General features: G+C 39.0%; 1 protein-coding gene across 1 annotated transcript in view; it reads left to right on the top strand.

Moving 5' to 3' along the window:
• The window catches only part of RYR2 (ryanodine receptor 2), a 595,071-nt gene that overhangs the window by 131,820 nt on the left and 447,419 nt on the right, over positions 1-15,832 (top strand). The gene's annotated exons all lie outside the window — the stretch shown is intronic.

The raw sequence follows: 15,832 nt of genomic DNA, 5'->3' as shown, positions 1-15,832 counted from the left end.
ACCTGACATAAGTAAAAAAATTAATCATTTCCCCTAATATTTTATGTGATTTTAATTCTGCTCTTGTGTTAATATTATTTGGCACTGGGCCCAGATAGAAGTAATCTGGATCACAGGAAAAAGTGCACAAGTAATAAAAAACCATAAAAATATTTAGGGTGATTTGAATGTTTTATTTGCCTCACAAATTAATGAATGGATATGGTAGGATACATAAGAGATGACTGTGAGAGAAGGATGATCTGGGTGATTTACTACATGGCTTTAAGTCTTTTGGTGGAGATTTCTAATAATATATGAATATTTAGAAATGAAAACATTTAGAAAATTAATATCAATCATTTAACTAGCTGGTAAACTTTGGGAAAAATCAGTTTGAGACATGGATACTAGTCTTAACCTCTCTTGCCAGGCAGAGCTAGTTATGGTGAAGTGTGAAACACAGAGCCTGTAAAAATTTCCTAAACTAAAAAGTGCTGCTTATAGTAGGCTAGGAAGATGTTGATGGTGTTGATAAGGGTTTGTATGAAAATGAGAGGGGCTTCAAAAAGCTATTGTTTTGAGGGATTAATTCCAAACAAAAATATGAACAGAAGTGTGTCCTGGAAATAGTAATTATTCTGGAGTGATGAGGGGCAGGATGGAAGGAGGATAGAAACTAGACAGGAGGGAGGAGGTGGATCAGCTTTTGAAGGCTCCTTAGTGCCATAACCATGGGCTGGCTCTTGCTCTGAGTTAGTTGGGAAGGAGTCTGTGGGGATGAGCAGGGATAACATAGTCACTGTCTTTGAAAAAGGTTGCTCTGATGAACAAGAGGAACTTAGACCAGAGGTAGAGAGATTGTGGATCAGGGAAACCAATGCAATTAAAGCAGAAGGCTGATGTAGTCATTCATGTGAGAGAAACAGAGAAGCTTAGCTTGGACAGTGGCCATTAGAATAGGATGACCTGATCCAGAGACATTTCAGGTCAGATTGATTGACTGGTTTAGGGATGAACTCAATGTAGTCGCTGAGAGAGATTTAAGGGTGAGCTGATATTTCTGATTCAAAGGAGAGATGATGTTAAAGACTGTAGGAGATACAGTATGGTATGGTATGAAGGACTGAATGAGATTTTGGACACTGGTGAGCAAAAAGGGTCATGGGAAATAAAGGGTCTATGAGAAATTGGAATTTTTGAGTCTTTAGCTTAGACAAAGCTTGGGTTGAATATGAATCACAGGTGCATGTAGGGTAGTTGAAGGAATGGAAGCCCTATATAGAGAGGAAGGAACTGTAATTACAGGGGTATGTTTAGCAACTTGGGCATAGCTTTAAAAAGTATGCAAAGAGCAACCCAGATGTCCATCGACAGATGAATGGATAAAGAAGTTATGTTACATATATACAATGCAATATTAGTCAACTATAAAAAAAAATAGGGCTTCCCTGGTGGCTCAGCTGGTAAAGTGTCTGCCTGCAGTGCGGGAGACCTGGGTTCGATCCCTGGGTTGGGAAGATCCCCTGGAGAAGGAAATGGCAACCCACCCCAGTACACTTGCCTGGAAAATTCCATGGACGGAGGAGCCTGGTAGGCTACAGTCCATGGGGTAACAAAGAGTCAGACACGACTGAGCAACTTCACTTTCTTTCTTTCTTAACATCACTCATTATCAGAGAAATGCAAATCAAAACCACAGTGAGGTATCATTACACTCCAGTCAGGATGGCTGCTATCCAAAAGTCTACAAGCAATAAATGCTGGAGAGGTTGTGGAGAAAAGGGAACCCTCTTACACTGTTGGTGGGAATGCAAACTAGTACAGCCGCTATGAAGACCAGTGTGGAGATTCTTTAAAAAACTGGAAGTAGAACTGCCATATGACCCAGCAATCCCACTCCTGGGCATACACACTGAGGAAACCAGATCTGAAAGAGACACATGCACCCCAATGTTCATCACAGCACTGTTTATAATAGCCAGGACATGGAAGCAACCTAGATGCCCATCAGCAGACGAATGGATAATGTGTATAATGCACATACACACAATGGAATATTACTCAGCCATTAAGAATAATTCATTTGAATCAGTTCTAATGAGATGGATGAAACTGGAACCCATTATACAAAGTGAAGTAAGCCAGAAAGATAAAGACCAATACAGTATGCTAATGCATATATATGGAATTTTAAAAGATGGTAACGATAACCCTGTATGCAAAACAGAAAAAGAGACACAGATGTACAGAATATACTTTTGGACTCTGTGGGAGAAGGCAAGGGTGGGATGTTCTGAGAGAATAGCATTGAAGCAAGTATACTATCAAGGGTGAAACAGATCACCAGCCCAGGTTGGATGCATGAGACAAGTGCTCAGGGCTGGTGCACTGGGAAGACCTGGAGGGATGGGTTGGAGAGGGAGGCGGGAGGGGGGATCGGAATGGGGAACACATGTAAATCCATGGCTGATTCATGTCAATGTATGGCAAAAACCACTACAATATTGTAAAGTGATTAGCCTCCAACTAATAAAAATAAATGGAAAAAAAAAAAAAAGAAAAAGAAACTATATTTCAAAAGAGCATGAATGGTCAGATCGCCAGCTGCATGTGCTCCGGCCCACTGATCGGCGATTGTGGGGATTTTTAAAACTCGAGAAAAAAAAAAAAGAATGAAATTAGGCCATTTGTAGTGATGTGATGAAGCTAGAGTTTGTCATACAGGATGAAGTGAAGTTAGAGAAGAACGTTGTATGAGACTCTAGAAAAATGGTACTGATTAACCGATTTGCAGGGCAGGAATAGAGATGCAGACAGAGAACAGACTTATGGATATAACGTGGGAGAAGGTGGGGAGAATTTAGAGAGTAGCATTAACACATATATACTACAGTGTGTAAAATAGATAGGTAGCGGGAAGCTGCTGTGTGTAGCACAGGGAGCTCAGCTTGGTGCTCTGTGATGACCTAGAATAGTGGAATGGGGAGGCGGGAGGGAGGCTCAAAAAGGAGGGAATAGATGTATATTTACAGCTGATTCACACTGTTGTACAGCAGAAACCAACGCAACATTTTAAGGCAATTATACTCCAATTAAAAAAATAAATGTTTTTACAGTTTGCAAAACCTTGGCAGACAAACTAGGGAGGAGGCTGAGGCTGGAGTCCTAGAGAAGGCTGACACTTAGAACATGGACAGGCAAAGGAGAGTTGCTAGAAAGCCAGAATGATAGTTAAGTGGAGAACCAGGGAAGTTATGGAGTCCAAAGGAGGATTGTTGGTGTAGATGTGTTCGATGCTATAATATAATCATAGAGACTTCGCAGCCAAGAGACACTGTGCCATAGTCTTTGGAGTCTTAATTTCTGATTTGTTAAATCAAGCACTTAAGCCAAGTGATTTTTTGAGCCCTTCTACTGTTTGTACAGTTACTGTAGAGATTAGGGATGTAGAATTAGACAGACCTAGGTGTGGGCCTCTCCTCTGCCCCTTATTAGTTGTTTGACTCATGAAGATGACTAAATTTCTTTAAACATGATTTTTCTCCTCTATAAAATGCAGTTTAAATACTAGCTGCTACTTCATGGGATGGTTGTGAAGGTTCAATAAGAAAATGCACATAAAATCTTGATGCATATTAAGAGATCAACAAATGTATTATTGCTTTTGTTGTTACTGTTATCACTGTTGTTTAGAAGAACAGCATTTGGTCAGATATGGAAGCATTTGAGGGACCCTGGGTATGCCAGTGAAAGAATGGTAGAGTGTAGATTGTAGAGAAAGGGAAGCTAAACTATAGCAAAGAAAATCCTCAACTGTTTTGAACTGAATGTGGTAGGCTTGTAGTGGAGAAGGATCCCTCTTTCTTGATCAGCTTTAGAACCCAGGAATGGATGAGCATAGTTTTTGTTTTAATTCTCATTTTCAAATGATAATATTCAGCATCAGATACATCCCAGATTTCCCGGACTAAGCTCACTGGCAGTGACTTCAGTTTTCCACCTCTCCTGGATATTAGAGAATTTTTTTTTTAATTGCATTGCACAGTTATGTCAAACCCATGCCCCCTGCAGTGAAAGCACAGAGTCCTGACTCATGGACCACCAGGAATTCCGGGGAATCTGTATGTTAAAGAGATGTTTTATGAAACATGATACTTATAGAGCAGATTTCCTGCTAACTCATTTTTTGGAGGGAGGGAGTCCTTTATTTTTTTAATTATTATTTTTATATTGGAATATAGCTGATTTACAACATCGTGTTAGTTTTCAGGTATGCACCAAAGTGATTCAGTCATACATATATATATATCTATTTTTCAGATTCTTTCCCCATGTAGGTTATTGGAGAGTATTGAGTAGAGTTCCCTGTGCTATACAGTAGGTCCTTGTTGATTATTTTATATTGTGTGTGTGTTAATCTCAACCTTCTAATTTGTCCATCCCCCCTCTACCTTGTCCCTTTGGAAACAGTAAGTTTATTTTGTGAGTCTGTTTCTGTTTTGTAAATAACTTCAATTGTATCATTTTTTTTAGATTTCCATGTATGAGGAATATCATATTAAATTTGTCTTTCTCTGTCTGACTTAGTTCACTTAGCATGATAATGTCTCCTGCTAATTCTTTAGATTGTTGGTTATTAATCATTTCTGAGAAAACTTGGGGAAATGTTGAAGACATTTTGATGTTGTTCTGGGTCCAGTTTTCCATTGCATCCTTATTGAAGACTACTCCCCCATCCCGGTATTATTCTTTTCTGAATTTCTTATTTAAGTATAGTTGATGTACAGTGTTGTGCCAGTCTTTCTGTAAGAATGTGACTCAGTTATATATATATAACTTTTTGTATACATATATACATATTCTTTTCTATATCCTTTTCCATTATATTTTATCATAGGATATTCAATATAGTTTCCTGTGCTGTATACAGTAGGACCTTGTTGTTTATCCGTTCTAAATGTACTTCCAGTATTATTCTTGATTTAATGTTGATTATTTCTGTGTCAAATTAATCTCAACATGCATTCAGATCAACATATTGCTCTTAGGTAGTGACGTCAGTAAGAACGCATTTCTAATGCCCCTTGTACAGCATGTTTACATGGGTAAAATTAAATGAAAATGGATATCAAGTCATGAATTGAGGGAGAAAATAAGTCAGAAATAGGCAGCAGGAGCATTAGGGATCTTGCTGAAGAAGGAGCAAGATACCTATATCTTGATTACACAGTGAAATTGAGCAATTACTTGCAAATAATGATAAAAGTAGTCCTTAAATTTTATGTTTACAGAGCACTGCTTTCTTTCTTTCTTAATATCATTGTTTAGAAATGTCTTTCTCTCCCTCTATCCTTACCATAAATCAGTTTCAAATGTCTTACCAAATGAGGGGATGGCAAAGGAGAGCACAGCCAGGAGGCAACTTTTCTTTAATTGGTAGAACTCTGTATAAGAAACACATAATGACAATCTAAAAAATATATTTTGATTCATTTTTTAAAAAGAAGTAAAAATTGACTTTTGGACAGCAATGTGAGAGTTGGGGAAGTTCCAAGGATATATGTAGGTCTTTCTTATAACTCATAACTCTTATAGCTAGGCTATACACAATTATATGTATGAAATTATATGTATACACAGTATGAAAGGCACAAAGATATGACACTGAAAGATGAACTCCCCAAGGCGATAGGTGCCCAATATGCTACTGGAGAGGAGTGGAGAAATAAGAAAGAATGAAGAGACAGAGCCAAAATGAAAACGACACCCAGTTGTGGATGTGACTGGTGATGGAAGTAAAGTCTGATGCTGTAAAGAACAGTATTGCATAGGAACCTGGAATGTTAGGTCCACGAATCAAGGTAAATAGGAAGTGGTCAAACAAGAGATGGCAAGAGTAAACATCGACATTTTAGAAATCAGTGAACTAAAATGGACCGGAATGAGCAAATTTAATTCAGATGACCATTGTATCTACTACTGTGGGCAAGAATGCCTTAAAAGAAATGGAGTAGCCCTCATAGTCAACAAAAGAGTCTGAGATGCAGTACTTGGGTGCAATCTCAAAAATGACAGAATGATCTCTGTTCATTTCCAAGGCAAACCATTCACTATCACAGTATCCAAGTCTATCCTGCAACAAGTAATGCTGAAGAAGCTGAAATTGAACGGTTCTGTGAAGACCTATAAGACCTTCTAGAACTAACATAAAAAAAGATGTCCTTTTCATCATAGGGGACTGGAATAAAAAAGGAGGAAGTAAAGAGGTACCTGGAGTAACAGGCAAATTTGACCTTGGAGTACAAAATGAAGCAGGGCAAAGGCTAACAGAGTTTTGCCAAGAGAACGCACTGGTCATAGCATACACCCTCTTCCAACAGCACAAGAGAAACTCTACACATGGACATTACCAGATGGTCAATACCAAAATCAGATTGGTTATATTATTTGCAGCCAAAGATGGAGAAGCTCTATACAGCTAGCAAAAACAAGACTGGGAGCTGACTGTGGCTCAGATTGTGAACTCCTTATTGCCAAACTCAATTAAATTGAAGAAAGTAGGGAAAACCACTAGACCATTTAGGTATGACCTAAATCAAATCCCTTATGAATATATAGTGGAAGTGACAAGTAGATTCAAGGGATTAATTCTGATGGACAAGAGTAACTGAAGAACTAAGGATGGAAGTTAGTGAGATTGTACAGGAGGAAGTGATCAAGACCATCCCCAAGAAAAATGCAAAAAAGGTAAAATGGCTGTCTGAGAAGGCCTTACAAATAGCTGAGAAAAGAAGAGACACTAAAGGCAACAGGGAAAAGGAAAGATATACCCATTTGACTGAAGAGTTCCAACGAATAGCAAGAGGAGATAAAAAAGCCTTCCTCCGTGACCAATGCAAAGAAATAGAGGAAAACAGTAGAATGGGAAAGACTAGAGATCTCTTCAAGAAAATTAGAGATACCAAGGGAACATTTCATGAAAAGACGGGCTCAGTAAAGGACAAAAATAATATGGACATAACAGAAGCAGAAGATATTAAGAAGAGGTGGTGGCAAGAATACACAGAAGAACTATACAAAAAAGATCTTCATGACCCAGATAACCACGATGGTGTGATCACTCACCTAGAGCCAGACATCCTGAAATGTGAAGCAAAGTGGACCTTAGGAAGCATCACTACAAATAAAGCTAGTGGAGGTGATGGAATTCCACTTGAGCTACTTCAAATCCTAAAAGATGATGCTGTGAAAGTGCTGCACTCAATATGCCAGCAAATTTGGAAAACTCAGCAGTGGCCAGAGGACTGGAAAAGGTCAGTTTTCATTCCTATCCCAAAGATAGGTAATGCCAAAGAATGCTTTAATTACCGCACAATTGCACTCATCTCACATGGTAGCAAAATAATGCTCAAAATTCTCCAAGCCAGGCTTCACCAGTACATGATCCTTGAACTTCCAGATGTTCAAGCTGGATCTAGAAAAGGCAGAGGAACCAGAGATCAAATTGCCAACATCTCCTGGATCATCAAAAAAGCAAGAGTTCCAGAAAAACATCTATTTCTACTTTATTGATTACACCAAATCCTTTGTGTCGACCACAACAAACTGTGGAAAATTCTTCAAGAGATAGAAATACCAGACTACCTTACCAGCCTCATGGGAAATCTGTATGCAGGTCAAGCAGCAATAGTTAGAACCGGACATGGAACAATGGACTGGTTCCAAGTGTGGAAAGGAGTACAACAAGGTTGTATATGGTCACCCTGCTTATTTAACTTCTGTGCAGAGTACATCATGGGAAATGCTGGCATGGATGAAACACAAGCTGGAATCAAGTCTGCCGGGAGAAATTTCAATAACCTCAGATACGCAAATGACACCACTGTTATGGCTGAAAGTGAAGAAGAACTAAAGAGCCTCTTGATGAAGGTGAAAGAGGAGAGTGAAAAGCTGCCTTAAAACTCAACATTCAAGAAACTAAGATCATGGCATCAAGTCCCATCACTTCATGGCAAATAGATGGGGAAACAATGGAAACAGTGACAGACTTTATTTTTTTGAGTTCCCAAATCACTGAAGATGGTTACTGCAGCCATGAAATTGAAAGACTTTCTCCTTGGAAAAAAACTATGTCCAGCCTAGACAGCAGGCTAAAAGGCAGAGACATTACTTCACCAACAAAGGTCTGTCTACTCAAAGCTATTTTTCCAGTAGTCATGTGTGGATGTGACAGTTGTACTATGAAGAGAGCCGTGCGCCGAAGAATTGATGCTTTTGAACTATGGTGTTGGAGAAGACTCTTGAGAGTCCCTTGGACTGCAAGGAGATCCAACCAGCCAATCCTAAAGGAGACTAGTCCTGAATATTCATTGGAAGGACTGATGCTGAAGTTGAAACTCCAATACTTTGGCCACCTGATGCGAAGAACTGCCTCATTGGAAAAGACTCTTATGTTGGGAAAGATTGAAGTCATGAGCAGAAGGGGATGACAGAAGATGAGATGGTTGAATGGCATCACCAACTCAATGGACATGAGTTTGAGCAAGCTCCAGGAGTTCGTGATGGACAGGGAAGCCTGGCGTGCTGCAGTCCATGGGGTCACAAAGAGTCGTACACAACTGAGCAACTGAACTGAACTGATACACAATTGTATTCTGTTATTAAAGTTTAATAACTAATGTCACATCCAGTTTGTTATGAGAAGTCATTGAATTGATTAAGAAGATCACCGTAAATTTCATTTAGTTCTGAGCAATTTAGAAACATTTTTGGTCATAAATCCTGGGTTAGTAAATAAATTTCTCTATCTGCTCATGTCTTGTTCCACTGACATTTTTTGAGTATACATAATACAATAAACTGTGGAAAATTCTGAAAGAGATGGGAATAACAGACCACCTGACCTGCCTCTTGAGAAACCTGTATGCAGGTCAGGAAGCAGCAGTTAGAACTGGACATGGACCAACAGACTGGTTCCAAATAGGAAAAGGAGTACGTCAAGGCTGTATATTGTCACCCTGCTTATTTAACTTATATGCAGAGTACATCATGAGAAACGCTGGGCCGGAAGAAGCACAAGCTGGAATCAAGATTACCAGGAGAAATATCAGTAACTTCAGATTTGCAGATGACACACCCTTATGGCAGAAAGTGAAGAGGAACTAAAAAGCCTCTTGATGAAAGTTAAAGAGGAGAGTGAAAAAGTTGGCTTAAAGCTCAACATTCAGAAAACTAAGATCATGGCATCTGGTCCCATCACCTCATGGGAAATAGATGGGGAAACAGTGGAAACAGTGTCAGACTTTATTTTTCTGGGCTCCAAAATCAATGCAGATGGTGATTGCAGCCACAGAATTAAAAAATGCTTGTTCCTTGAAAGGAAAGTTATGACCAAGCTAGATAGCATATTAAAAAGCAGAGACATTACTTTGCCAACAAAGGTCCGTCTGGTCAAGGCTATGATTTTTCCAGTGGTCATGTATGGATGTGAGAGTTGGACTGTGAAGAAAGCTGAGCACTGAAAAATTGATGCTTTTGAACTATGGTGTTGAGAAGACTCTTGAGAGTCCCTTGGACTGCAAGGAGATCCAACCAGTCCATCCTAAAGGAGATCAGTCCTGGCTGTTCATCATTGGAAGAACTGATGCTGAAGCTGAAACTCCAATACTTTGGCCACCTCATGCAAAGAGTTGACCCATTGGAAAAGACCCTGATGCTGGGGGGGATTGGGGCAGGAGGAGAAGGGGACGACAGAGGATGAGATGGCTGGATGGCATCACCGACTCGATGGACATGGGTTTGAGTAAACTCCGGGAGTTGGTGATGGACAGGGAGGCCTGGGGTGCTGCGATTCATGGGGTCGCAAAGAGTCGGACACGACCGAGTGACTGAACTGAACTGAACTGAATACAACTCTTACTTGTAGCAATTTAAGATGCAGTTCAGTGATGAGTGCTTAGTTCTAAATACTGATGCACTGGTCTTTTTTATTATGTTTACAGTTTATTCAAGTATGTTGATTTACATTTTTGTGTTAATTTCAGGGGTACAGCACAGTGGTTCAGTTATACATATATATGTTCTTTTTCATATTCTTTTCAATTGTGATTTACCACAGGAATTTCTATATAGTTCCCTATGCCATTCATTAGGATCTTGTTGTTTACCCATTCTATATATAATAGTTTGCCTCTGCTTACACCAAACTCCCAATCCTTCCATCTGTTACCCTCCCGCCCTGGGCAGTCACAAATCTGTTCTGTATCTGATGGATAAATCCTATTCACATTTAAATTTGTAAATGTATGTTGTTTCCTGTGCATTCTCATGGGAGTTTTAATCAGAGTTCCAGAACAAAGAGCATACATTGTCCCATTCAATTAAGTGTAATTGAATGGGAGAATGAGCCCTTCCAAAGTTAAAAAAATATACATATATACATATATATTTTGTTTGTTTGTTTATTTCCCCATACTTCCTGTTCATGTTGCTTTTATGGATTGAATTTTGACATGTTCACAAAAGAAAGCATCACTGTGGTTTTATTTTATATTTCTTGAGAATTTTTCAGAAAGCTGTATGGCTCTAAAGCTACCACTATCCAATTTGTCTGAACAACAATAAGAATAATAAAAGTATCATCAATAAGAGTTGTGAGCAGTCAGGTGAAAGGGAGAAATGCAGTGAAGATTAACTGTAGAATTGTAATTTCTTAGTTTTCCAAACTCTTCAATAGTGAGATAGAATAAATGCAGATGCAACACAGTTTTTAATTATTGCTTTTAAAATAAGATTTCATTCTGGAGGCTTGAAATTTGATTGCCAGTTTTTATTTCAAGCATGAAATCTTTTACATGAGGATATTTTTTATTCTAGATTCTGTCTCTGGATTGTACCTTATTTACTTCTGTCCATTTTTTACGTGAATATAATAAAATACCAACAAAAGCATTTCCTTTATGTGTACACACCTTTACTAATGGATTAAATATGCACTCTCTGAATTATGTCATACTTTTAAATGAATAAATTTTAAAAGGGGTCAGTTAGGAAAATATTATTCAGAATTATTGTTTGGTATCTCAAAATGTGCAATCCGTTATTAGGGGAACATTTCTTTGAAAAGTATTCAGTTCAGTTCAGTAGCTCAGTCGTGTCCTACTCATTGCGACCCCATGAACCGCAGCACGCCAGGCCTCCCTGTCCATCACCAACTCCCAGAGTCCACCCAAACCCATGTCCGTCGAGTCGTTGATGCCATCCAACCATCTCATCCTCTGTTTTCCCCTTCTCCTCCTGCCCTCAATCTTTCCCAGCATCAGGGTCTTTTCCAATGAGTCAGCTCTTCGCATCAGGTGGCCAAAGTATTGGAGTTTCAGCTTCAGCATCAGTCCTTCCAATGAACACCCAGGACTAATCTCCTTTAGGATGGACTGGTTGGATCTCCTTGCAATCCAAGGGACTCTCAAGAGTCTTCTCCAAGCCACAGCTCAAAAGCATCAATTCTTCAGCGCTCAGCTTTCTTTATAGTCCAACTCTCACATCCATACATGACCACTGGAAAATCATAGCCTTGACTAGACGGACCTTTGTTGGCAAAGTAATGTCTATGCTTTTTAATAAGTTGTCTAGGTTGGTCATATTTTTCCTTCCAAGGAGCAAGCGTCTTTTATTTTCATTGTCACAATCACCATCTGCATTGATTTTGGAGCCCAGAAAAAGTCAGCCACTGTTTCCACTGTTTCCCCATCTATTTGCCATGAAGTGATGGAACCGGGTGCCATGATCTTAGTTTTCTGAATGTTGAGCTTTAAGCCAACTTTTTCACTCTCCTCTTTCACTTTCATCAAGAGGCTCCTTAGTTCTTCTACACTTTCTGCCATAAGGGTGGTGTCATCTGCAAATCTCAGGTTATTGATATTTCTCCCAGCAATCTGGATTCCAACTTGTGCTTCTTCCAGCTCAGCGTTTCTCATGATGTACTCTGCATATAAGTTAAAGAAGCAGGGTGACAATATACAGCCTTGACGTACTCCTTTTCCTATTTGGAACCAGTCTGTTGTTCCATGTCCAGTTCTAACTGTTGCTTCCTGATCTGCATACAGGTTTCTCAGCAGGCAGGTCAGGTGGTCCCATCTCTTTCAGAATTTTCCACAGTTATTGTGATCCACACAGTCAAAGGCTTTGGCGTAGTCAATAAAGCAGAAGTAGATGTTTTTCTGGAACTCTCTTGCTTTTTCTATGATCCAGCGGATATTGGCAATTTGATCTCTGGTTCCTCTGCCTCTTCTGAAACCAGCTTGAAAATTTGGAAGTTCACAGTTCACGTATTGCTGAAGCCTGGCTTGGAGAATTTTAATTATTACTTTACTAGCGTGTGAGATGAGTGCAATTGTGTGGTAGTTTGAGCATTCTTTGGCATTGCCTTTCTTTGGGATTGGAATGAAAAGTGACCTTTTCCAGTCCTGTGGCCACTGCTGAGTTTTCCAAATTTGCTAGCATATTAAGTGCAGCACTTTCGTAGCATCATCTTTCAGGATTTGAAATTGCTCAACTGGAATTCCATCACCTCCACTAGCTTTGTTCGTAGTGATGCTTCCTAAGGCCCACTTGACTTCACACTCCAGGATGTCTGGCTCTAGGTGAGTGATCACACCATCATGATTATCTCGGTTATGAAGATCTTTTTTTGTACAGTTCTTCTGTGTATTCTTGCCACCTCTTCTTAATATTTTCTACTTCTGTTACGTCCATATCATTTTTGTCCTTTATTGAGCCATCTTTTCATGAAATGTTTTGTTGGTATCTCTAATTTTCTTGAAGAGCTCTCTAGTCTTTCCCATTTTATTGTTTTCCTCTATTTCTTTGCATTGGTAACTGAGGAAGGCTTTCTTATCTCTCTTTGCTATTTAGAACTCTGCATTCAAATGGGTATATCTTTCCTTTTCTCCTTTGCTTAGTGATATGTTAAAACATGTTTTACCACATAGCTCATAAGTAGTTTTATTCACTCAATAAAAATTTGAGGAAAGTCTGCCATGTTCTAGGTGCTGGAGTTATAATAATACCTAAAAAGATACCAAGTCTCTTTTCTCAAGGAGTTTACATCCTAGTGGGGATATTTGACAGTAAAAGCTTAAAATACTTGTCTATAAATGCACACATATATACATGCGTGCATCGATAAAATACACCTGGTTATGTGTGTTTGTCTTGGGTTAGAGGGGAGAGAGAAGGAGGGAGAAAGAGAGGTTATCCTGTTTACATCTTACCAGGCATCACTGTTGGCATGAAATACTTGCTCTGTCCTGTTGCTTTCAAATGCAGAATTGTTAAGTCATTGTTTCTGACACTGTCTGGAGATAAATGCTACATTTGCTCTCCAGAAGTGACTCAGCAGGCAAAAAGCCTTTCTGTATGTGTGCATGAGAATATTTTTACTTTCATGCCCCTTTTAATATTATGACCTAATGAGCTTTACTTGGTAAATAATTGATAAGGCATGAAATGGGTGTGATCTAACGAATTAAATGTCTCCCTGGCTTCGCAGGAGATGCATGGTTTATATCTGAGTACACAATTGGCTGAGTAATATCCTGCAGGGTGTGTATGCCTTCAGTCACTACCTTGGAGCAAGCTTCCAGAGCTCCTCTGTTTTCACCAAAATGGTCAGGTTATCGCACAAGAACTTTCCTTTCTTCTCTTCTCCTTCATGTCCTGTGCATACATACCTCTTTAGCCTGGGTCTGGGAATAAGATAGCTTTGTCAAATAGTTTTACTAGAAGAGTACGCACATGAAGGAGAGCTATTCTTGATTCTTTATCTCTTCTCCCTGGAAAGAACTTCAGTCCTTCACCTAAACTTATCCTCCCTGCTGATTGCAGACAGCACCCTGATCTTGCTTTGGCCTGTCATCCTTTAGGAGCCTGAATTAGTCTAGAGTCAAACTCTCAGAGAATGACTGGGCTAGAAGACAGTATTTACAAAAACACAGGCTTTGGTATTTCTCTGACAGTCCAGTGGTTAAGACTTTGGCTTCAAATGCAGGGGACATGGGTTCTATCCCTTGTCTGGGGCTAAGATCCCACAGGCTGCAGAGTACCAAAAAAAAAATTTTTTTTAATTGTTTAAAATAATTAAAAATACAGCCTTTGAAGGCAAAGGATTGAAAATATAAAAATTGGAGCCATTCGATTTCAGCAAAATTTAAAAAGCAGTTGAGGTGTTTTCACTGAAAGTGAGTGAGTTGCAAGAGACAATAGATTAAACATCAACACTGAGAAAAAAAGAGAAATCTCCCAGTTATTTTCTCAGTGAAAATTTAAGACCATTTTCTCTGGCTCACGTTCAGTTTTTTAACTTAATCCAGGTGTAAGCTATATCTTTCAGGAAGAAAAAAAAAGAGAAGCTTCCTCTTCTTTTCAGTTTCCACGACTTTGTGATTGTATTTTATTCTGTATAGACTGAGAAGTAAAAGCGGCAGCATGTATTTTGTTGTTTTTCTGCTCCAGTTGTATGTATATAATCCTTTTAATATGCAATCAGAATGTAAGGATGTTGTTTTTAATCTGCAATAATCCATTTACATTTCATATAGATGTGTTATCTCAAAATATGACCTTTCTGCTTGTGAAACAACTTCAATAGAAATTTCACAAACTCAGCCCTGAGTAAATATGCGATACTTCTTTAGGTGCTATATAGGCATGTACTTCTTGATTTCTCTGTTAGATGAAGAGATTCTTGACAGCTTGCCTTAGCACCTGCCTGGGGCTGAGCTGATCAGCCAAACACTCTCATAGGCACATACATAGTAGATGGGGTCCAAGCAGAAATTCTACTGAGGAAATATATAATAATCTTTTAATCGTAGGTCTGCTTTCAGTCACTTTAACTCAATTCATTTAATGTTTATGAAGGGCTTGTAGGTTCTAGGCATTTGGTGTGTGTGTGCTGACTATAAAAAATGAGACTGTAGAAGATTGTGGAAAATATATCTTTTTAAAAATTTTTTCAGGCAAGGCTTTATTGGGGCCTCTGCTGTAGCAGGAGGGAACTAGAACAAGTAACATTTCCCTCGTTTATTTCATTGTGTGTGTGTTGAGGGGGTGGTCGGGCTTATTCCTTAGGGTACAGGTATGTTCAGGGCTCAGGTCAAAAGAGGGTGACTTAGGTGGGAAAACATATCTAACTATTTTACCCACTGAGGAAGTTCAGGCAAGGAGGAATCTTTGTTGCCCTTGATTTTAAGGTTATACTTTTGTTAGCCTATAAGTTAATAAAGCAAGCTTTTCTTCCCAATAATTGCTTTGAAAAGTGCCATTTGAATAGTGTCAGCTCTCAGTGGAAATTGTGTGTGAGTGATTTGCCTGTTTTTCAGGGATTCATAGAGGAATCCTCAGTATCTGGGGTCTGGTAATACATTACTACACGGAACTTAATTTGGTTGAAGATGTGTTGGTAATAGAATTGTCTTGTCTTTAACTGCCCCCAGATAAGTGCCAGGTGCCACATACTGCCTTTTATTATCCTTATTGGTGTGTGTGTTCATCTCTTCTGTTTAGTTTTCATCCAGGATTGTATTATTCATTCTTTACCCCTTTTATATAGTTATGTGTATATGGGAGTCTGCACACAAGTGATGATGATCTTGTATTTGTGAAAGAAAAAAATGGAGAAAAAAAGTCACACGCTTCTTGCAGGTTGTTTAAGAAGAGCAGTGGGATGCCTGCATTGAGAACCACTCTGATTAACTCAGGAGGGTTTGACGCCCTCATTTGTATGATTTTGGTGACTCCTAAAAGATAATTATCCACTTGGAATTCCAGGAGGGGAAGAAGCACCATCTTA

The sequence above is a fragment of the Cervus canadensis genome, chromosome 8 (assembly GCF_019320065.1).
Source record: "Cervus canadensis isolate Bull #8, Minnesota chromosome 8, ASM1932006v1, whole genome shotgun sequence".
In the NCBI taxonomy this organism is placed as follows: Eukaryota; Metazoa; Chordata; class Mammalia; order Artiodactyla; family Cervidae; genus Cervus; species Cervus canadensis.
The sequence above is the reverse complement of the archived record's forward strand: the minus strand, read 5'-3'. Positions and strand labels throughout refer to the sequence as shown.